The sequence below is a fragment of the Oryzias melastigma genome, linkage group LG10, assembly GCF_002922805.2.
Source record: "Oryzias melastigma strain HK-1 linkage group LG10, ASM292280v2, whole genome shotgun sequence".
Lineage (NCBI taxonomy): Eukaryota > Metazoa > Chordata > Actinopteri > Beloniformes > Adrianichthyidae > Oryzias > Oryzias melastigma.
The window spans coordinates 20,244,521-20,262,836 of NC_050521.1; the positions used below are offsets into that span (position 1 = coordinate 20,244,521).

The window sequence follows — 18,316 nt, forward strand, 5'->3', positions numbered from 1 at the left end:
TGATCTAAAACACATCTTAAAAAGAAAAACAAAAGCCAGCAGAAATTGTATTCTTCCTCTGTTCTTTGAGTAAATACTGTTGGCAAAATTTATCAAGTTCTTGCATTGTTTTCAGAATACTTGAGGAAGCTGTGACTTGTTTTTGAATGCCAGCTTGACTAAACTGTTCCAAAAGTCTGGTTTAAAAAAGAAGTAAAGCATTAATGCCATTAAAAATAAATAAATAAATAAATAATCACTACTGCTGAAAACATATAGTTAGTGGAGCAAAGTTGCAAACAAACATGCCTCTCAAACCAAAACCTTATGTGTTTGGGAATAAAAGGAGTAGAAGAGAAAATGATCTGTTACAAGGATTATGACCCCTTGAGGTAAAACAAATGATTTTTTTCCATGCATTTTGCTAACATATTTGATCATTTAGGAATGCACAGTAGTCACAGGCACCTAAACCACTTTGATAAACCTGGATGGTTTTATGAACTTTGAGTCCGTCATTATCAAGATCCCTTGAGTCACCTGATTGCCTTGTTAAAATCTGGGCCAAAACCTCATCAAATTATGTTTTTTTTTTTTTTAAGAAGTTCATAAAAATAAATAAAATCCCCAATACAATTAAACAATCTTGTAAAGATATGTGATGTTAAAAAAAAAAATAAAAAATAAAAAAGTACAACTGCTTTAAAGGAGATAGTGTGCCTGTGTTGTGTTTGGATTCAAACAGAACAGTAGAACAGTTTGTCTACTGTACAACAGAGAAACATACTGGGTGTGTAACGCCTTCCTCCACTCCATCTCATATGAGTGACGTGCACAGCAGGCTTTCACTTATAATGAATTAGTCATAGCTGTCATCATCAATCAATCAGTCAATCAATCAATCAATCAGCCGTTCTGTCACCCCGACAGCTGACATCCAGCCATGTATTATGCAAGGTGCAGCTACAGTGGAGAAACAAACAGCTCATTTTAAATGCATATGTTTATGCAGCACGCTCAAGCACCTTTTGTAAGTTTATGAATATTAAATGTTTTGTGTTGCCAAAATGTTTTTTTTTAAGCTGCTCAACTTGATTTTGTTTTTCTGATCAAAATACATGCAAAAAGTTCAACTTTCTGACAGCAAGTCATCAATTGTTTTTACTGTGTTCTTTTGTTGCCCTGTGTTATACCTCATATCATTTCATTTACTGTCAAGCCACTTCAGTTGTCATTTTCTTATTCATTTACATTTTTGAGGCCAAATCCAAATTCTTCTATATTCTATATTTAGCCCTTCAAACGGAGAGTCGTTAAAATTATGTCTTCAAATTTGGACATTACTAACCCTTGATGATGTCATCAAAAGTCGCCGGTCATCTATGCTAGCACATAGCTGCCAGCACTCAGAAAATGCATAATATCAGTTTTTTAAATTTAAAAAGTCATGCTAAAATAAAGTCATTACTTACATTTAAATGTAAACTTCTGTCTCCAGTTCCAGTAACTGATAAATATGTAGAGAAGGGATGTAAAGTAAGTTCAGAGTAACATGTTCATGGTTGTAAAAGTTAAGATGCACTTTGTGGGTGTGAACCCGCTAGGCAGCTCGGCTTAGCTAACGTAGCATAGCCTGCATGAAACTGGAGTTTGAGCCGCTAACGCAGTGACTGAAAACCCTGGGACTACACGAAGAAGACAGGAATCGAGTGAGTGGGACACGCGCATGTTTACGGTTTCCAGTTTCCTCGCCATACTTCATCCTTGTGCTGCAATAAGTCTGCATTGGGAAATCCTGACATGCTCAAGTGAGTCAAAAAGGAAAAGACCGCGGGGACATCCAATCTAAAGAGAACAGTTCTGCAACGTGGGTACAGTTGAGTTTTGACTAGTTTGGATTTAATTAATGCCGCCTTAGGTATATTTTACTTTATTTTTGAGATAAATATTTCTCTTTTGAAATCCGTCTAAAAGGAAAAGACGTTAATGTGTAACTGGTAATCAATGAAAATATAAATAGTTAAATATTCAAGAACTGTGTGTTTATTTATGAGAAAGTGTGAAGCTTTATTTGAAGGTTTGGTTATAGAAATATTGGGTTAGTTTATTTTACAGGTTTAGTCACACACCCAAATCAAATGGGGCGGAAATATTATTTTCTTATTAGACAAGAGTTTAACACCTGTTGACCAAGAATCAGGGGATATTCACCCATTTTTAAAGCTAATATAGCAAAGGGGTGTTAAATACAGCTGATTTTTTTTTCCCTCTGAACAGTTTGTACATATTGCTATTATAAATAATTGTTTTGTACCATATATCAACATGAAAGGAATATATTGTGTTTTAATTTGAAAAAATATATATTGGAAACTTGAAAATATTACATTTTTTGCTCCTTAACAAACATAACCCTCTGAAAGAAATACAATCTAATGCAGAGATTTGTTTTTGATCATCATAAAAAGATGGATTGAATGGTTACATAAAAAAACTCAGCATGTCTTTGCATTTTTCACACCTTAAAAATCCATTAAATTGAAGTCAGGGGCTTCACTAATGATCACGATTTCCTCAGGGAGGAATAGATGGAACCCGTCTTATTTAAATCTCTGTCATCTACAGACTCCTGTTCTTTCATTCTCTTGTTATTGGATTGTGTGGTGTCATCTTGCAAAGATCTAAAGAACTCTATATTACCTTCAAAACTAAATTTGCTCACAACTATGAGTCTGGAAAGGTTTTTATGATCTCCAAATTATTTGAGACTTGAAAGAGCAAAGATAAATATTCAGAAGTGAAGACAAGTTTGAGAAGAAAATATTGAATCTGACTTTACTTTGTTTCCACAGGGACTAAAGTTAAAACATCACTTTTTAACAGTGTAGAGGCCCCTGGATCTTAACAAAACTGACACAAATAAAAAAAAAGAAGAGAGTTGAACACTAAAAGTTAACTAGTTTGTGGTTGATTTAAACTATAATACAAAGTGATCCATCAGTACAATAGCATCATACAAGAAAAAGAGAATCACAATACTGCCAAAAATGGCATTCCAAGCTGCTGAAAGGATCACATTGTTTCCAGGCAGCAAGAAAGTGCAACTTGGGTTACAGAGTAAAGAGAAACAATAGAATCATTTATTACGGACTCAAGGTCAACAACAAGACCGTAAAAACAACTGAAATTTATACATAAAAGGTACAGTAATTATACATATAAAAATTTCAAGACATTTGTTTTTAAAGGAAAAAACAGAAAATTTTTGTATGTACTACTGTAGTCTCTTGTTAGATCATAGTTAACCGCTGCTGTTTCACAGATTTGTGTCAGTGCGAATTTGCACACTTTCTAATCAATTATTTATTTATTTTTTTTATTGTGTACTGTGTCCTGATTGGCTGTTGACCTTGTCCAACAATCTCATGCATTCAGTTTGACTAACCAATATATATCTTTGATTGTGAGCAGATCTTTGCTGTTTGGTCTATAAATACATTATTTTTCAATAAAGGTTTGAACTTTGAAAGTTTTAGCAAGAAAGGTAAGTGCAAAAAGTGTTCATGTCTGTCTAAGAAAAGTGCATAAAGTGTGTAGTGAGGGGTTTACAGCCGTAAAACACCTCTAGAGGTGCATTCACACCAAACGCGGTTTGGGTGACGAATTCGCGTTATCCGCCCCTATTTCGCTGTGCGGTGAATTCACTGCTCATTGCTCAAATTGAGCTGTGGAACTTCAGGTCGCCTCAGTTAGGGTCTGTATTATTGACTAAAGATTGAAACTGGCCGTCCCCACCGCGCCAATTGCGTTTGGTGTGAACGCCCCTTAATGCTACTTGGCGGATTTCACCAATCACAGGTTACTTTTAGAGTACAGAGCACGCAATAAACAAAGGAACACTGTATTTGTATTAATATTTAGGTCAATGCAACTGTCAGAGTATTTTTGACACTTATGACTCCATGGAGTCTCACAGAGATTAATTGAAAAGACCAACACCCCAGCAGGACACAGGACATGATTTAAGAGTGAAAATAAACGCAAAATGACATTGCAAAAAAATCCACAAAACAGCGAGACCATAAAAAGTGAATCGCAATAAAATGAAGGAACAATGTACTTTCAATGGCAACAACATTTTTCAACTTCTGCATCCAAATTGGCCTAAATAACTAAAAAACAGGAAACTTAAAAAAATCTATAAACCAGCTGTTGGGTCTAAATGCTTTAGATTTTAGAAAGGTAGCTATCAAAGTTAGATAAAATATTTAAAAAAATACGTTTTAGACCATTTACGGATGATACATCCTTTTTTAGAGTTTAAACATGACCGTTTAGTATTTTAAAAAATACCCTAATCGAAAATAAAAAGAGAGAAATCTGGGGTTAGATAGTGTTAAACAGTTGTTTAAAATATCAAGAAAAAAAAACTAAACATTGTCTAAATATTCTTTTTTTCTGAAAAAAGAAAATCCTCTTTTAAAGTATTAATGTAATACATTGTTGACAAGGCAGAATTATGATGTCTCAATGTAGCCATAGAAATTCCCAAGCATGTGTACTTATTTAAGCTTTGTGTTTTTCTTTTGTTTTAACCTAAGAGTTAAAAAAAAAATAAAAATCAAACACGTATTAGCGGTGTGTGAAGGCCTCCTGTGAAAACATGAGAGTTTGTGGATTCTTGAGAAATCGATCCCACATATCACCAATTCTCGCTAATAAAACGCGCGATGTTGTTAATAAAATAAAGCAAAACACTTCACAGAACCAATGGTTCCATTTGTTTTTCCCTAAGAGGGATCAATGTTTGTTTTCAAATACTTGATCTATTGTGAGTTGGTGAACTCTTTGAAAATATGTGTATTTCCCTTATTATTCTTTGTTATGACTGCCATAACTCTTTGGAATCAAAGGGAGCTTGTTAGAAAGCCGAGGTCGACCAGTGAGATAAAATATGTAATGTGTATCCTCAGCAAAAATGCTTTGACTTCAACACTTCACACCTCCCATCCTGCATTTGGTGGATTCATAATTAATGACCTATGAATGAATAATGCATTTTCATTTCACCCACTCCAGTGAAACAAGACTTTGTGGTGTGTGACCATGTCCACTGAACTTAAAACAACTGCTCGCCTCTGAACAATGGATCTCCTTTCCTCTCCTTGCACCCCCATCTTAAATCTCTTTCCCTAGCAATAAATATTCCACACACCTGCTTACCTCCGTTGAGTGGAACCACTTTTTTTTGTCATCTTCACTCTGATCATCGACTCGCTCGTAGCATCTCTTGCCTAAAAGAGAGACAATCCATTAATCAGCAAATAGTGCATTACCTTTGTAATTAACATTCAACTGAGTTTTACCCAGTAATATTTCATTAGTTTTTATGCAAATAATTTTGAGCGATTGCCTCATTTGGTCTGGGAGCATAATGATATATTGGTCGGCTGAAGGAGCACACGCTTGTGTATGCTATATACACGGGTGTGTGTATGTGGGCAACAGTGTGTATTTCAAAGCAGTCCTTATTACTATTAGTTAACAGTCATTTTCATGAACTCTGATTCACATACATTCCTGCAACACACATAAAAAACAAACCCCACACACATGTAGCCCCCATCCAACCTCACCCACCCAAAACACACACACACTATAGATGTCTACACCAAGTATCCTTGTTTGGTTTTTAAAATGCATTAAGCTTTTACTGACATTGACCTAATTTAAAATTCACTTCAATCCATCAAACCTGAGTTGACTATTAAAAACAGCGCAGCCAATGTCTTGCCAGTTTGCCTAAAATACAGCAACACACTCGAGGGGCGCGACTGCAGAGGTTACTGTCAAATGTCAATTTAATTACTGGATGCAAACGCTTAAGCAAGGTTTTCTTTCTGTTTTTTTTTTTTTTTTTTTTTTTTTTGGTAAGCTCAGATGAAGCTGCTAATATATATTTGTAGGGACTTTTCATTTTATCCCTGGAGTCTGCTCTAACTACATACAAGGATACACAAAATACTACTTTCTCTCAAACTTTGAGTATTCTTTATTGGGTTTGGCTTAAAAAAAGAAAGGAGACAGACACTTTTTTTACATCTGCATTTAGTTTTTTTATTTATGCAACTGCTTCTGTGGATTCCTATGTGTACCATATCTGCTACTGTAATCAGACCAAGCTCCATCAAAACATTACCATCTTGTTTTTTGGGAGTCTGTGATATGGTGGCAAATACAACAACTTGATTGTTGATCACAAAAGGATTTCTGAGCATGACTGCTGGTCATAGGTCTCCAAAGGCCTGGGTTAAATTAGCTTTGTTGGTCATAAAGCTGACAAGATGGATTTGGGTGAGGAAGACAAAAATATATTTTTGGGCCTTCACATGAAAACCAAGGATACAAAGAAATATTGAGTGTCAGAGTTACTCAAATGACCATAGGAACTAAGACTCTTGGAATGGTATCAAACACCCTAAAAGAAGTGTTTACTACAGGACCTATACAGAATGTATCCTGCCTTTACCCAACAGTAGCTAAGATAGACTCCAGTAACCCTATGACCCCAAAAGGGATCAACCAGTCTCACTTTTAGAAAATGGATGGCTGTTTCTTTAACTGGTTGAACATAGGAGTGTAAAGTGGACTTTACTTGTTGACTTCTCCGTTCAGTGGTCATCACACAATCATTGTCCACTCATGTTGTCCTTCAATACATCCACGAACCTCTTCTGTGGTCTGTTCTCTAGGTCTCTTTCCTGGCAGCTCCAACTTTAGCATCTGTTTACCAACATAATCACAGTCCCACTTCTCAACGTGTCCAAACCATTTACCTTCAGGTTATGACTCTAAAATGAACTGTTCCTCTGATGTACTCAGTCCCATCCATCCATCACTCCCAAAGAGAACTTCCTCTCTGACACCTCAGGTTCTGCCTCCTGTCTCTTTCTCAGACCCACTATCTGTAAACAACATGGCTACTCTCACCGCCGTTTATTCATTTTTGCCGACACTCTTTTTTTCACACATCGTACCTGAAACTTTCCTCTACCCGTTTCAACCTGCTTGCACTTGCCTCCTCATCTCTTTCCCACACTCTCCACAGCTCTGGACTGTTGATCTGAAGTTGCTCTGTCTGTCAAGCACAATAATATTCAGAAAAAGGAGACTGGATTCAATAGAGTGAAAAACATATTTTTAACACACCTTTTTCCCCCCAAATTTATGATGAAGAAAAAAAAATATTCCACCAAGTTGTAGTGTGGTGTGTAGCGCTTTGCTGTGTTTTACTTATAAGTTTGGCCATGATTGTAAAATGTTCATTTCTAAATGGTCTTTATAGGAATTGCAATTTTTGCTATTTTCTGATTAGCTTCAAAGAAAAGTAAAGTTGGGGCTTGGTTTAAACTTAAAGTATGTTTTCAGTAAATGTATGAATGCTTTAAGTTGATAAGATAAAACGGCATGATGGGATATTCAAGAGATGATCTGTTGAACGATGAAGTAATATAATGTGTCATATTTAACATATATCATTCAAGGTATGATGCACAATTCCTAATTTACAGTCACATTAAGCAAGATAGTATAAAAGCAATATCCTAAAAACAAAAACTGCCTATAGGAATGTTAAAACATACTTAAGACCTTTATTAGTCTATAGGTGTGGTTGCTTTGATTTCTGTTTTTTTCTTTCCTTTTTTATACACTATAAGCATATAAAGAACAGGCTTATACATGTTGGGAGAGTGTGAGAGACTCTACTGTTGCTGTGAATGTCCATGTACTCATCTATAATTCATCTTGTCAAGAAGTGGAATTATATTGGACGTGATGCATGTCAGAAACTGCATGGTCCTCATGACAACTCAAGACAAGACTTAACAGAAAAGGACAAAACTATAATCTATGTGTGTGTTACTGCAGACGTCGTGTCAGCCTTATTCTTTCTGTTCCTTGTCAAACTTATCTAACTTTTGCTTTTATTATTTACTAATGACATTTCAGGGAGTATGTGTGACAAGATAAGGCTGACATCACCTTCAGATGCCACCTTATTCTGTAAAACTATATTAAATATCCAGTTGTTACAGATTGGAAAACATAATTCAAATCTATACAGTGGGTGTAATCTTGAAAACATGATCAATAAAGCAGGATGGAGCTGATGCATTTATAGACACTCTTTATCCAGCTCAGTCAATATATATTTAACACATTTATTGCATTTAGTGTTTTTTTTTTGTTGTTGTTGTTGTATTTTGTTGTAATTTATTTCTTCAGTAGACATGCTGCCAAAGCTTTTGTATATCTGTGAATCACTTCAAATTACCTTTATGTATGCACAAAACTCTGACCTCAGCTTGAAAAACATCTTTGGAATAAACAAAGCAAAGCAACATTAAAGTTAACTCTTTGGTTTATGAAGCATATTTCCTATTCAATTGAAACGACCATTGGGATTTTTTTTTTTATTTACCGAATTTTTTAAAAATATGATGTACATGTATGACAGAACATAGAAAAACAAAGAAAAATAAAAAAGCCGCCTTTATGCCCCCTATTTTTGCTGCATTAGCATTTACATGCCATATGGTAATGAATACTCTATACAATCGCATAGCAATGAAGGGCCTACCATTAGCATGAATTGGAAATGCACTATTTTTTAACTAATTATAGTCCTATAAAGACGATACATTTTTGACCTCTTCAATAGTAAAATGTAAGTTTTGTTAAAAGTTGATTCCTACACTATGTTTAAGTATTAAAATAAAATATTCCACATGGTGTGTGAGTTGACTAGTTGATTCTTTGTGTCTTTTCACTTTGTGTGTATCCGTATAAGATGTCAGCCTCCATGTGGAACTGTTCCTACCATAGCTAATCCCTATGGAAAATCATTACATGACAACTGCCAATGTGTCCACTTGGGCTGATTCATTGGCCCTGAGTCAGTGAGCTTGCACGGGAAAGAAGGCTCTCCATCAAGCTGGAAGTGAGCAAATGTTGGCTTATAGCTGACAGCTTTCCAATATGCAAACCTTCTTAGTTTATTTATTTGGTTGTTAATATCATCAAGTTCAAGCCAAAAGGGTCCTTTTTCTTTCAACTTTCACAGAAAATAAAGCTCAGTCATTTTTTTTCATGTTGCTCATTTATCACTGGCACATCAAAGTCACTTGAGTCACTTTGAATGAAAAGTTTGATCCACACCAAAAGATGGATGCCTTTCAAAGTTTACCTTTTAATACCAATAAGTGCCCATGTCCCTCCTGTTTCCTCCGACTTTTCTGTTGCTCTCCTCAAACCATCTCGTCTTTCCACCTTCTCCAGTCAGTTCTCCGTTCTTGTTTTAATCAAAGTAATGTCCGCACATGGGAGCACAACAGGCTATGCTAAACAGCAAGACAAGTAATGAGATTACACTCACACCACAGAACACAGTTACGTTAGCATGCGTGTGGGTGGAGGGGGCACCTTTACTTTGCCTTTGACAGCTTTTGGAAGGACGTTCAAATAGGTTGGCTGTGCACAAAACATAGCGTGGTCGAAGCGTCACATAACTCCTCTTTTGAAAATGGGCTTCCAGTTACCTGTGGCACTTTTTCATTTGGAGAGGATCAAACTAGCTGTTACTTTGATGTGTGGTTATAACTTCACCCAGTGGCTCCTCACCCTTCAGTGTCTCGGTCTTGTACTTCAGCGTCTTCCTTGCATGCTAATCAGCTATTTAATATGATGTTTTTGATGTATTAGGGTTTGGTTCAGGACATCAGCTTAGCTGCTTTTGTGTTGTTTTTATGTTATTTTTTATTACTTTCTTGTCAAGTAAAAGTACTGTTTTTAATTGTTTTTTTTTCTGTAGAGTTTGCTTTATACCCATTAAGGCATTCTTAACCTCCATCTATGTTAACACGGGGCATGTGACACGAGTTCAAGAACACACCAAACACATGTTTAGCTGTGGTGTTTACCATGCACTGTCACTACTGACAAGTTTATGCACAAAATGAAGGCTTAGGTTATATGAAGGTTAGCGAGGGCTAACATCATACTACCTGGTGCCACCTACAGTTGGAGGAGGCTTGGTGCAAAATCACTGCTCCATTTTGATGTATGATGTAAGAAAGATTTGGTGTCATATAATTCCGGCTGGGCACCACCCACAATTATTACTTTCTCCTTCTTTTAAACAGTTGGTACTTCTGTGAATTAAAAGAGACGTCATGCATGTGTCAGTACTAAATCCGAGTCGTTGATTGGTCAAAGTTCAACCTGTTTTGACGTTCAACGTGCTTTCAATGGCCATATTTTTAGTACGTAGAGCGTGAAAATGGTCTTAAAATTGTGCAAAAGTTTTGAACACGGGAGCCCAAAATGCTAATTTGCACAATTAAATAGACTTTTTATTGAAAGTGGTTGCTTGAATGTGCATTGATCATGAAGACAGCTTAAGTGTTCTCACTTTCTCAGATCCAAACTTGCCACCTACTATCTACCATCCACTTTAAAATATGACTTATTTAATGTGAACTCTCTATCAAACGTATGTAACTAGATTTCTTTCTACTTACTTTAAAGAACCCAATGGGGTTTGGTAAAGGCAGCTGTTTGACAACTCTGGTAAACATATTAGGAATGCAGTGACAGCTTGTGTATTGGGAGGGTGTTTATGTATTTAAATATATTGCACCAAGCCAGGGGTCCTAATCTCTCGAGGAGGGGCATCAGCCTATAGCAGGATTAGTGTTGGGAGAGAGCACGATGCGGGGAGTAAGATGCAGGTGCTGGAGCTCTCATTCTGCATGCTGAGCAGAAACATCAGATTTGTGGCGTTAGTCTTGTGTGTGCTTGTGTAAATGAGCTCCTCTCATGTTCCCATAGGACAGAATAAAACTTAAAAGACTTCTAGATTATCTTTCATTAATGCAAATCAGTGCATCTTAAATGGGCTGTAGGGTTGCAGGAACAGAGACGGCCATGGTGTGGAAAGCGTGGTCTTTTTCTGAAAAAGAAAGAAAGAAATGCATCTTTCTTTATGGATGACTCCTTTATAGCTTACTCTTTTGTAGTTAGTCCTTTTTTGATGTACCTTTTTATGCCGATCATTATGCTTTAATGCATACACAGTGAGCATCGCGATGAGCTCGGCTATCCCAGGGCTTGAGCAATTTGCATCTCAGTGCCACAGATGACCAGCTTAGAACCCCAAAGGTGATTCATCACTACACTAACTGGACGATTGGGACCAACTACTAATGCAACAATTGATCGATGGGCAAACTGTAATTAAAAGCGCTGCACTAATAATTATCTTGGGAGCAATAGGCAGTACACGTGCGTGGTCACTGCGTAAGGAAAGTGGGCCGGCATGAAAGATGATGTCGGTGCAGAGGAATGGAGTGAAGGATGAGAGGGATGGAGATGGATATTTGGGTATTAAAGATGAGTTTAGTTAGAAAAGAGAGAGTGAGGGGAAGCTGGAGGGCTGCAATGAGTAGGTCTGGGTGCGAAGATCAAAGCTCAAGTGTTCCGATGGACAGATTGAAAAACATGGGGAAGGTAGAAGAGGCAGAATATCTAACAAGCACAAAAAAAGAGGAAAGAGTCCGGCAAGGAGGCTGACATGAGCTGGCTGCAAATTCCGAAAATCAGCTTTGAATTATGAAACATGTTTGAAGCTGCTTGCCTTTGTTTCTGAGCCAGATGTGGATGATTTTTTTTTTCTTTCTTTTAGTGTTTACACTAGCAAGTAAACAAATAAAGTGTCAGGGAATTAAAATGCGTTCCTTTGTCTCCTAATCTCTTGCCATATCTTATTAGGCTGCACATCCATACTCATCCTAATTAAAACCTGTCTTAATTCTCCCAGCATTGAATTACAATTGCTTCCATGGTAAGTGTCTCAAAGTGATCAAAAACACACACATACACACAAACTAAAATTATAAATCTTGGGTGGGATATTTGTCTAAATCCCTTCGTAAACAATTAGGCAAGTTATAGAGTGTTTAATGAGATAAAAGTAGATAGAGCCTTGTCTTTTGTTTGCCGGTCCGTTGGGGATCGCGGGCTGGAGTTAGCTCGCATTATTAGGATGACTCCCCGGGGGATGTCGCTCAACAGAGGTACTCTCTGCCTTACCGCACACCCCTCCATCTCAGGGTGTATATGTGCGCTGAAGTGTTAGACATTTTTCTCTTATTTGCCTTTGTCTTTTCCTTTCTTCGAGCCTTCGTCTGCTCCCTAAATACCTGAAAGCATACTTAGACTCACACAAATCTTCAGACAAAAGTACAGCAAAGCCCCTGTCAATTGCCCCGAAAGCAGAAAATTTAACAAGGTAGTGAAAAAGGAAATATCTACCTTTTCTCTTTTGTATATATTTCTTTCTCTGTGTGTTCATAGCATGTTATAGTTACATTTTTCTCATGATGGAGAACATATAAAAAGACACTTAAGCTTAAAACTGTAATTCTGAGCACTTCTTTAATCAAATTGTTATGAATCAGAAGCATGCAGACATAAAAAATGAAGTTGGAAAAAGCTTGTAGGTGTGACATAGATACAATCTGGTTTTGTTTTCCTCATCTAAGCTGGCATCTGGCTAAAAAACTGTACAGCTGGATAGCTCCAACATTGCTCCCCATTTTTCTTGCACTGATGATGTTAGATTAGAGTTACAAGGCAGAGTAAGCCTGGGGTTCCCAAACTTTTTCTTTTGAGGGCCACGTAGCTGTTTTCTTCTCCAATGTGTAAATTTGTAGGCTAAACAAAAGAGTGTAAAAATCACAGGTTAGAGTAGAATACAAAGTCACACTATGCACAGGGGGCAGGGACAGATGTGAAGGAGGGCCTGATCCTGCCAACGGGCCGTAGTTTGGGGAGTAAGCTAGCAAGACAATGTTTAAACAGATGGATGATGGGAAGTGGAGGCAGGCTGAATCCACACCAACAGTTCCATATACAACTTATGAACTCCTGCTGAGACAAGGTTACATTTCTGCCAGGGATTCAAAGATTCACTTTACCCACAATTCGATTCAAACTCCAAATTTGGGTCTTTTTTTTTTTTTTTCTTTTTTTTTTTAATATTCAAGATATGATTTATGTATGACAAAACAACAAAAAAAAAAAATCAGACAAAAAATGTTTTTGGGAATAAAACAGTATTAAGTATTCTGAATTCAGCTCTAGGCTGGTGCAGTGGTTAGCGGTAATGTCTTACAGCATAGGCCCCTGGTTCAAATTCCGGCTGGGGGACCTGAAATAGAAACACCAATGGGAGTTGTTGTCGTCCATTCGTGGGTTTTATCCGGGGACTCCAGCTTCCTCCCACCATCCAAAACATGCTTCATAGGTAAAATGGTGACTCTAAACCAGGGGTGTTGAACTGCAGGCCTCAAGGGCCGACGTCCTGCTGGTTTTCCAGAAACCCTGCCCTATCTACTGCTGATTACCTGGATCAGGTGTGTTTGGCCAATAAAGAGCTTCAACGGCAAGTTGGTTGGAAAACATGTAGGACACTGGCCCTTATCCCAGAAGTGACCAGGTTACACCGGATGCGCGAGTGCCGCAAAATGGATCCCCGGCTCTGTAGTCGGCCCCCTGCAGTAGATTGATCTGTGTGTGTGTGTGTCACTTTGTAATTTGTGCATTGTCTGCGTGTGCATTTTCATCTCCACAGTCTGTTTGCTGTTCACCTTTCGGCTTATCCCATCTGGGGTTGCCACAGCAACACAGCTTTCACAAATTCGCACTGGTGATTTGGCAGAGTGATTTTACGCCGGATGCCCTTCCTGACACAACTCTGTATTTGCAAGGCACAGGGGAACCCAGTTCGGCAGCTGCGTCAAGAGTCCTGACCAAGGACCCATACCAGATTAAGCTCAATTCACACATTGGGGATTAAACACAGGTTTCCTACGTTTCCCCATAATTTGCTTCTATAGTGAGACACACGTTTCAGTTATAAACCGCAAATTACTGGTTCCCAGGTTTCTGCAGACTCGTAACGTTCACTTGACAGAAGACGGTTGACACACCAAAGCTCATTCATAGGAATTCTGCACCATCAGACAACATAAAGCAAACAAGTAATTCAGAAGTTTTCTACTCCCCTTTAGTGCTTGCTTGTATTCATCTCAATCCTCACCTTTCTTATCAATTAATCTCCTTTACTCTGTTTGCTAGTTATCAAACATCATCCTCTAATCAACAGAGAGAGCGACCCCTTCTGCAAACAAGCTTGCAAATATAAAAGATCTTATCTGGCCTCAACACATGTCTGCAAATACTTTGCTGCCATAAATGATTCATTCATCTTTGCATCCAGATTCAAACCCTTGTTTACTTTCCCCCCTTGTTTAAATGGAAAGCAGCTTTTTAGACGAGGCTGCAATTACTAGCTTTGTAGAATAGTCGAGAAGGTAATAGTAAAAATGTCACCACACTCCAATGAGCTAAACCGGCTAAACGATTACAAGCGCTCTCCCTGTCAGACAAACAGACTAACAGGCTTCAGGGTTTAACTTCCACTTCACGATCCTCATTAGGAACGGCTTGGAAAAATAGGCAAAAACATCAAAGTTTCTTGTGATATAGGGGCATGCAAGACACGCGCTGCATCAGATCATAAAGTCTCATAACCATATAATCTGACAAGTGCAGACATCAAAGGCTATGTACACGTGAGGGTCGTATATTTTTTCTCAATCAACGCACAAGATGAAAGGTTCCACATCCTTTTGACACTTCCTTCTTCTGTCACTTGAAAGTTGCTTGTGCAGCTACCTCCAGGGTTACAGGTTACTAGAGCATAGAATAGCTTTAGCTTTGAAATTGGCCTTATTCTCCTTTGTCCTGTCCCACGACTGCACTCTGCTTTTTTTTTTTTTTTTTATTCCTTATCCGTCTGTCTTTGCTGCAAGCTCTTCTGAGTAATTTGTGTTTCATTTAATAATACATTTTTGCTCAGTCACCTCCCTTTACAAAAACTCAATACAAATTTTTCTGGCTTCTTGAGGCTGGCATTGTGTTGGAAAAAAAAAAAAAAAACAGCAATAGTGGAGTGGCTGTGTAAATACCAACAACTGATGCTTCCTTCAGGATAATCACCATTGCTGCTAGCTTGCTCCAGGCACTCAGCACCCTGTTCGGCTTTCTCTTTGACTTGCTGCATAGAGAGGAGAGGAGGGCTCTGTCTTATCTTGTGCGGGTGCAAGCTTGCATCTATATGCGCTTGATCTATACTGAGTGAAAGGTTGAGTCCAATCAGCAATCCATTTGTAAATGGGAAAGGGCTCTGTGACCATGACGAGAGAAATTGGAAATGGGAGATGGTGTGTCCAGTGTTTTGGCAGGGTAATGGAGCCTGAGAAGTTATTTAGGACCAACTTTGCCCTGTCACATGCCTGTCACACCTCCAGCTCTGCGGCGTTACATCCAACGTGCATCTGGTGGTGAGCGGTGTCGCGCACCGGCATCCCCCGATAGTCTCATGTCAGTCAGCGACAGCACACATCACCATCAAAAATGCACACACTTGCAGACTTTTGTGTACACGGTGTTGTGGACAAGTTAACGGAGCTGCAGGAGCACTGTCAAGCCATCAGCTCTGTCCCTTCCAGATAAACATCCTCTCGACACTGTGACATTTCCCTTAATGCAAGCCGAGTGTGACGGCTGCAAATGTGCATGGCAGCGTGCGTGCCAGTGTTTGTATGCGGATATCCGTCCACGTTTTTTGATTTTCATTTATTTATGCATGCAGTGAATAAAAGGCCTTTTATACAAAGACTAAAATTAATGTGTGACCCTGCTGTACGAGGTAATAAATCACTCCTCGAGAGAGGAGGGTTTTCTTTTTCTGGCTTCCCTGCCTAAAATGTTACCATTAGCATTTTGTTGTGCTGTGTCCAGATAAACGATTGCGAGATTCAAGCGGAGAATTAGATAACGTCAAGTGTTTCTGGCATGGTCACGGGAGTCGTGTCAAACGCGACTGGTTTTGATCCATGGGAAAAGAGCAGCAAGTTGACTTGACGTGCACCTTTAACTCCCTGCCAAATTGAATTGAATCATTTCTTGTTTTCCTTTTTTTTTCATCCCATGTAACCTGCAGGGCTTGCCTCGCTAATGCGCTTTGGAAAGGACATTGAACGACAGAACGGGTGTGACAACAACTTCTTTTGTTCTGTATTTGAAATCAGTTTAATCCCATCAATGTCGGTGATGCAACCCGCAGACGCAAGCGTATCTTAATACGTTATGTAGATTAATGCAAGCCATTTTGCTCGTATCTTTTTCTACTTATTTTCATCAATGCAAATCAATCCATGCTCATAGAACCTGGATTATCTTTTATTACAGCCACCTCTAAAGGTTTCTCTTTCATTTCCCCACCTCCCAGTGTTCCATTTGTCCTCCTTCTCCATCTCCACACCCGGCACGAGGTTGAATTAATGTTTGACTGTGGGAGACTTGTAGATGGCAAATGTTCACATTCATTATGCATGACTTCCATGTTGCTGTTAATTTCTTGGAGGCAGCCAAGTCGAGGAAATGATTTTGTACATTATGTTTGTTTAATGAAATTGTCACACTAATGGAAGAGAGGCTGAATAAGATGGAGATGACTGTTTCTGTTTGTCGTTTTTATGACCTTTTTTTTTTTATTGCAAACAGTTTTCACATCATCACCCTCACCCGGTATTTATGGACCCGTGCAATACTCACAGTTCTCCTGGATGCTTCATCTGCTCACATCTAGGGGTTACTTTAAGCCGTGTGTACAGCTCGTCTGTTTACTCAAAGCCAGTGTATGTTTTGAGTGTTGAGGATACGAAAATCCTAGTTTGTAAATAATTTAGAAGTCTGCAAGCTACGGATCTCCCTGAACAAACAGGTTTTAACTCATTTTTTGTTGCACCTGAAGCCAGAGAGGCCAGAAGAATTCGGATCCCAGGTACATGCTGCTTTACCTAAAAAAAAAATTCACTTTAAAGACATTCTCACAGGGTCGGTTTTAACCTGCTGTGTTAAGGTGAGATTGAGCAACAAGAGAAGATTTGCTCCAATACTGCCTGTTTAAAGCTTTATGCTACATTTACACCAGGCTCTGAAACAGGCATTCAAGCGATCACTCTCAATGAAAAAGCTATATGAACACGTCTAAATGCATGTTTCAGACTTTTGTGTTCACAAAGCATGCATCCACACACCATTACGCATTTTTTTTTTTTATTCCTTTTTCGGGGTCTACGTATTAAACATGCAGCAATTGTGTGCGTGTCAAAAGTTAAAACCAGTTGAACTTTGACACAAAAGGGATTTGATAGTGACATATCTTTTTCAAAACCTGGCAGTACTGATCGTAAAAAAAAAATGATCACAAAGAAAAAAATAATAATTGCAGTTTTGTGCCTGCCTGAAATTATGACATTCAAGTCTTTTGTAAATCATATTAGAGCTGCAAAAGAAGGGAGTGTAAGGAGTCAGAGCTTTGTCTCTCCCTCTGGTAATCGTCTCCAGAGTTTTAACACACTACAGCTCCCAGCTGCCTCAGCACACAGTTCCTGAATGCCGCTTAGCTGATGCTCCTTGACAATCACCCACATGAGACTTAAGCAGCACACAGAATCTTGCTCAGTGCAAAGTATTGGTTTTTGCCATTCAAATTGCATACTGAGTTTTATCCTGATCTGATCTCCTGTTTCCCTGATTAAGCTTCAGTTTTGACTATGCCGCCTATCGTAGACCCTCACCTGGATCCTGACTACTCTAGTTTTATCTCTGTCTGTACAAGCTGTCTCCCTGTTTGTGACGAGAAGATTTTCAATGCTTTCGCAATTTGCATTTAGACTTTTCCGACTGTGAGTACATGCACAAGTATCAAATATCGACAGACCATTTGTGAGAACACGATTTGCTAAAGGCGCGTTTAAAAACCCAGACATGGCCAGTGTATATGTAGCATTACTAGTTTTTTTTTCATTTTTATGGTAAAGTTGTACGTTTTAGATTTTGCCAAAATATTATGTTGTTTCCTGTGATTCTTTCAGTGTCAGTTGCTTGTTTATGGTTTTGTTTTTCACAAGATTTGCCATGCTAACGCAGAAATGCTAAAGATTTTCCATTTGAAAATACATATGGGCTGGATACATGGCACTCATTATCTCCCACTGCATTCCCGGACTGAGATGACCATATTGTTTTTGCTAATTTTCTTTCATTCTGCATCAAAAATTCACCCAAATCTGCACACACCATGACATAGAATTTTAGACTTAATAAACGACCTACCCTCTCCCAAAAAAATATGAAATCACAA

General features: G+C 38.3%; 1 long non-coding RNA gene across 2 annotated transcripts in view; it reads right to left on the reverse strand.

Annotated features, from left to right (window-relative positions):
• LOC118599218 overlaps positions 1 to 18,316 on the reverse strand; it is a 118,099-nt gene that overhangs the window by 70,950 nt on the left and 28,833 nt on the right. Inside the window, exon 2 of one of the 2 annotated variants that reach the window (XR_004948522.1) lies at positions 5,203 to 5,273. This is a non-coding gene — a long non-coding RNA (uncharacterized LOC118599218). Of the gene's footprint in view, positions 1 to 5,194; positions 5,274 to 18,316 lie in introns of both variants that reach the window. The other variant, XR_004948523.1, reaches the window with a different exon arrangement.